Consider the following 6,345-nt stretch of genomic DNA (forward strand, 5'->3'; position numbering starts at 1 on the left):
GATGATGCGCAAAACTTAAGTTACTAAAAGAGCAATGCATTCTGTACACAGATTCATTTTTATGTCACATTTAAAGCTTGTTAGCCAGTTTCTAGAGTTTATATAACTCAGAATATTTAATGGATTTACCAGTATTTGGAGAGAAATAGGCAGATCTTTGTTTTGTTCATGCATGTTTGACTGACCATAATGAGAAATGCACACCATTGAGGTCTGAGTGGCTTTTGATATACAGTAGCATTTGTTAAACTATGTTTTAGTTCAGTTTAAGCAATTCATTTCCAGTTTAACTTAATATATCTCCCTGTAAAATACCCATGTATGATTTTCTGATATTCTGTTTTTGTACAAACCAGGGTTGGAAGAAAGAAATTCATGTATACGTAACAATCATTACAATGTTAATATGTTTTCCTCTTTGGTTTATGTTTGGTTTGCCTAGTTATAGATCCCGCAGAGTCCTTTGGCCTCTTTCATTTCTCTGTTTTACAGAGCATGCATTTAGAATTGTTTCTTTGTAAGAGCTATTTAGCTAAACTATTCATTACTCTAGAGCAAGTGATGTTAAATATGCCTTAAAACATGAGTTTGGTTAACCTGAATTGAATAAGTAGAGTGACACAAATGAGATGGAAGTTAAGCATCATTTTCCATGTTGCAGATGTCTGAGCCAAGTGTGCCACAGTGGATGCTGCTCCTGTAGCGCCCGCAGCTGCCAGCAGAGGGAGCAGGCACAAAGAGCGGTCTGTTCAGGACTACTGCAGCCATGTCAGCAGCATCATATTTAGAGACGACCATATAACCAGACAGTAAGTTGCCCATTTTGCTTAAGAAAAATGGTTACCTATATGTTGGTTTCCAAAATTTCCACATACCATACCATTTTTCCTTTCATTTAAGAGCATAGAATCACTAAATGCTATAATATTACATTCAGTGATTTAAAATTAAACCAGTTAACTATAGTTTATAATTTCAGACACTTAGTGGTTTTGTCTGAGTGCCCTCTTTGAACTGTATTTCGTCATCTTTTTCAACCTTTCTCAGGCCCTTTGCCATCTTACCCCCCCCCCCCCGCATCTTTCTTTTCCTGCATCCTTTTTCTCCCTCATCACAATCTTGTCTCACCTTCTTGTATTTCCCTCTTCTCCTCAGCTTTCTATCCTCCTCTCTCTAATTCTGACACCCTCCATCCTGTCTGTTAACCTTTTGATCTCTTGCTCCATGTCTCTCCTGCCCTCCTCTCTCCCCAGTCTCCTTCTGGCTCTAACTCTTCCTCTCCCTCCCTCCCGTTTCTCCCTCTCCGTTCAGCGTGTTAGGGTGCAGAAAGACACCTTTATACCAGGGGTCAAATTCCTCTTGATTTCTGCCTCGCAAATGTCAGTTTTCACCAAATGTTTTTGCTGTACCCTGTATAAACGAGCCGTGTTTGAAGTCACTTGCCAGCAGCTCTTTGGTGGATCCTGCCTGGTAGAAATACCCCACACATTGCGTTCATGCACACTGCAACACACACGTGATGAAGACAGAGCTTTATTGAGCTTGTGCACTCTAGACAGGGCAAATACCAAACAGGAGGGCAAGATGTCAGGTGTGTTTGCCTGCTCACTGTTATTTAATGTTCTTGTTGGGTAGGTACACAGTAAAATATATATATTTACCCCTCTGAACTTCAGGGTTGCATAATTGTCCTTGACTGCAAAACAGAATTAATCCTGACATTTAAACACAATTCTAAGAACACAACTTTACTTCAAACTCTGAACTTGTAGCTAAAGTATCAGGTTTTTCACACATTATCTGCTCTCTGCTTAGAAAAAAATGCTGATGAAGTTGCTTTTTTCACTTTATGGCATAATAATGAATATTTGGAGTAATGCATTTTTCTGTAATTTCTAATCAAAAGAAAAATGCATAAGAAATGCAGGTACATTAAACTTTCAGACTGCCGCCAGACAATTTATGTAAGAAACATTTAGCTTGCTCATTAAAACCGCTGTTGGCCGCTTTAAGTGTTTATGGCAATAAATTGAAGACAGCATTTCCATGTTTACTTGCTTGTTGGATCAAAGTGTCTGTTGGGTGAATTTTTGGCCAGGTTTCTATCGACTTTATATACAGTCATGTCTCCATGGTGTATTTATTTCTTTATGGCATATAAAGGCAAACTGCCCACTATATCGTACATGTATTTTGCCTCTGTAAGGTCCAGACTGGGGACGGGAAGAAACTTTGGAATGACTAGTGACAACATTTAGGAAAGCCAAATTACTGGTCAGCCACTGTCCCCATGTTCTTTCAGCTGTAATGATATGCTAGGTTTTGGGTACAGTATACACAGACCAAATCTGTGCCAGGGTACACTTAGAAAGCGCCTCCTGAGCAGAGCTAAATCTGGGTAAATCTGAAACTGGGTCCCACATAATGTATATAATTCTACATTTGTGGGAGGTTGTTCTATTCTCTAATCAAGGGAACATGGCAGAAAAAAAGTCAAATGTTTAAATAAGTGTTTCAGAAATACATCAACATGGTACCACTCACATCTTGGGATGTAAAAGATGTAACGAAAGAGGGAAACTGTTCAAATGTATTTCATGGTGTATTCTGCATTGTACATTCAGCGTGAAGGCCTCAGCATTGATCCAGATTCATTTATCGTGTCATCAGCACATGGTCTGTTTGCCTTCTAGATAAAGTAGCCTTTTGCACCTAGTGTCTCTTCGTATGAAAATGATAGTATGTGTTGATACTTTGCATGGACACTTTAATGCACCCAAACACTGAAGAGGAATCACCACAATATTACACTGACGCATTGAACATTGAACAGCATGCACCATATGGTCAAACTGTGGTTATGCAATTCAGGAGTTAAAGTGGAGATTAAATGCTGAAAAATTTGACTGTGTTTCATTTGATTTTTATCTTGATATGGCACTGCAATCAAAGTATAAATTCACTCCGGTTCATGAGACAACTAGTATGTGTTTTACTTTTTTGTGAGTTGGGTGCAGTCATATTTTAACAAGCTAGCTGGTGACATTACATAAATGGTTGATAATTTGGAAAACTGAGTACAGTGCTGCACTGACTAGTTAAGTGTTGCTTCAATAGGGTTTGAGAGTTTTCACAACATGCAGAGAACCACTGACAAAGGCAAAAACCCAATATGCAAATGCGTTTTGAGCCAATTAAACAAAGTAAGTGTTGAGCCCTGTCCTGATTAACAGTAGTGAAAATGTTAGGATGCATGACCTTGAAAGTCAGCACATTGGTTGTCGCATTACTAACATTGAATCAATATCAGAGTACTGTACCTGATTAACCATGAAAATATAATCTCCACGAACAATACGTGCTCTACCACTGTCTCCAACAATTTGTCAAACAGCAACAACAATGCAAGCTTATAACATTACATTGATGTTAGTGTGTCATAGCTAACATAATTAGCCTAAATCGGCGGTCACATCATGCATAATGAAGCATCAGTGAAATAAACACACAGTATGACTCACTGTCAGAAGAGCTATCAGGGTTAGGTGCCACTTCAAATTGTCCTGTTTCCCTGTGTGTGTGCTGCTGATTACTTCTCACCACTTTCATAATGGTTCCTCTCTCAGTTTTTTATATCCATATAAGTAATGATAAACTCAAAATAAGTGAGGTTGACCTGCACCAGGGATGCAACGTGTGTTGTGCAAAAGATCCTGAAAAGGGAAATACTTTCTCGTTTTCTGGCAAATCTAAGTGAATATCAAGTTAGATTGTGTTGCCATACCCTCCTTCGGGTAAAAATCAAACGAAACACAGTCATGTTCTTCAGTGTCTTTTCTGAACCTTAAAGAAGAGCCTGTTGACATGACACTGACTAAGTAAGAACAGTAAAAAAGTCTACCTACAAAAGCCTGACAGGTGGTTGGTTGTTTTTATTACAATTACAGTGCACATACTTAACATTTTCTTGCACTGTTAGACCCACTGTCATTCAACTGTGATACTGAATGTGAATGTAATGCATCGTAGGGTTAAGCGGTACTTCACAGCTTTAACACTTCTCAAATTATTCAAACTTAATTTTAAAGACTGTGCAGCAACAAATATTGGATTTAATAATGTGAAACATGCAGACACTTAATTAATAACATCTTTTGAGCAGTGTACGTAGAAGTGGTGATATGTTGTAACTGGAAAGATTGCAAAGCGCCACCTCTTAATTTCACTGTTATGACAAGAGAGACTGAGCAGTCTGCGTGAGGGAGGGTTAATGAGCTCTTGTCTGTGTGCCAGGAGTGAACGTGAGAGGGAAGAAATGTGTCAGTGAGGGGAAAACGGTGGATGGAGAGGAAGAGGTGTAAATAGGAAGACAGAGAAAAGGAGGAGGGAGGGGAGTATTTTCATTCTGCATTATCACAGTTATTTATCCTGACGCCTTTGTATGTGCGTGTTTTGTTCGTACAGTAATGGCCCGGATGGGACTGAACTGAGATAAAAAGCTCTTTGATGGCACTTCAGAGGAAAGACAGACAGACTGGAATGAGCTCATGGCCATAACAGCTCAGATTGTTTTTACTACTGGTTTTCCCTGAACTTATTAACCGGCTGCTGTTTCTGTGTACAAATACTGCAGCCATGCATGTACAGTCTCTTGTTTTGGAAATCAATAATTAGTTTTTCTGTTTTTGATCTTTTGTGCTTCCGTCCTGTCCTCTTCCTCTTTACTCCTTTCACTTTCATCTGCCTTGAATCATCATCTTCTCATCTCCCCCATTCCTCTTCAATGTATACAATACGGCTTCCCCTGTTGTATTTTATCTGCACAATTTTGATGTTTTTCTTATTAGTACTTCAAGAAATATATCTTGCCCTGTTCACACACAAAGTTTAACACATCCACACATGGAAGCTGCTCAGTGCCTCCACAGATTTAACCACAGATTTGTTGGTCAGTGAGCAGCTCCAGCTGGAGCAGTTGGGACTTTGCTCAAGTGCACCTCAGATGTGTTTGCAATGGCAGGTGCTGATCTTGCACTTTCTCCACCCAGATTTACCCTACTCCTGTAGGGCAAAGGATTGAACGGATGGTTTGGATTTTTTGAAGTGGGGTTGTATAAGATACTTATACTACCCCACTACTGAGATACTTACTTTAAAACAACGTTTTGTTGCTGCTCCCCTCCACAGCAGTATACATTGCTTGGCTTATGCAGCAGTATTTCTGTTTGCTTCTCCAAACTGTGGGTGTGCTGACCGCCATTCATGTTAATGCACTGACTATGGATAAGTACCTCATACAACCCCACCTCAGAAATCCAGAGCCCTCCCTGTAAACTGGTATCTTTAAAGTCACAGGCCAGCAGCTGAAACCTGCAATCCACTAAACTTAATAGACAGTTTATTTCTTAAATCAACCTTTCTAGTTTTTAGGTGCTCCATGCATCTTTCCAAACACTGAAATCTAATTGTCAGCTCACTTGTACGTTGTGGTGCGTAACTTTTGTTCTATGAGTTTGTCTCCTATGAATGGCCCAAGTAAAGTGCCCATATTTTCTAAATTTATTCAGCAAGCTCAATGAAATTCAACAACTTTACCAACACTGTAAGTGTACTGTGGGCAGTAAATGCTTGATCTAGAATGTATTTTATTTCCATACCATTTGGAACTTGAAGTTGACTATATGTTCAAATTTGTTTTACACAGAGTGTGACTTTTGTCAGTGACCCACCATTTTTGAACACAGTTTTTATACAGTTTTTAGTCCATCCAAGTATTGGAAAGGCTCAAACACCTAATCATCCAACACGACCTGTGGGAAAAATACATTTTGGGCACTAAATATAACCATTTCCACTTCTAAACCATATTCATCAGCATACTCCAACTTGCATCTCATTCCTTCACTCAGCCCTCTCTCTACCACTTGCCAGATGTCTTCTCCTTCATGTCCTTAGCTCACTGAGTTCTCGTCTCTCTTCAGTTAAAGCGGTCCCCATCCCCTCAGTCACATCTTTCTCATATCCCGGGGTTCTCTCTGCTCCACTACTGTACCCGGAGAGAGGGCCCTGGTCTCAGCAGTTTCCTGTCTCACAAAAGACCCCTCTGTTTCCCCCCTCTGTGTTTCCTCCACTGCCACCCCACCCCCTTCCTCAACACCCCTGTGGTACATTCCCTCCCTCTCCCCTGGTGCATTCCTCATTGACCTCGGCCGGCTGAGGAGTCCCTCTGTCAGTGGGCTCTGTGAGAGAGAAGCTGAGCCTGATCGGTGGAGGCAGTTTAAAAGGGATTCTGTCCAGGATTCTGTACTCTAGAGAGTATGTCCTTATATATTAGTGGAGTTAACT

This window comes from Plectropomus leopardus, chromosome 17 (assembly GCF_026936395.1).
Source record: "Plectropomus leopardus strain MGB_pleo_1.0 chromosome 17, ASM2693639v1, whole genome shotgun sequence".
Classification (NCBI taxonomy): Eukaryota; Metazoa; Chordata; class Actinopteri; order Perciformes; family Serranidae; genus Plectropomus; species Plectropomus leopardus.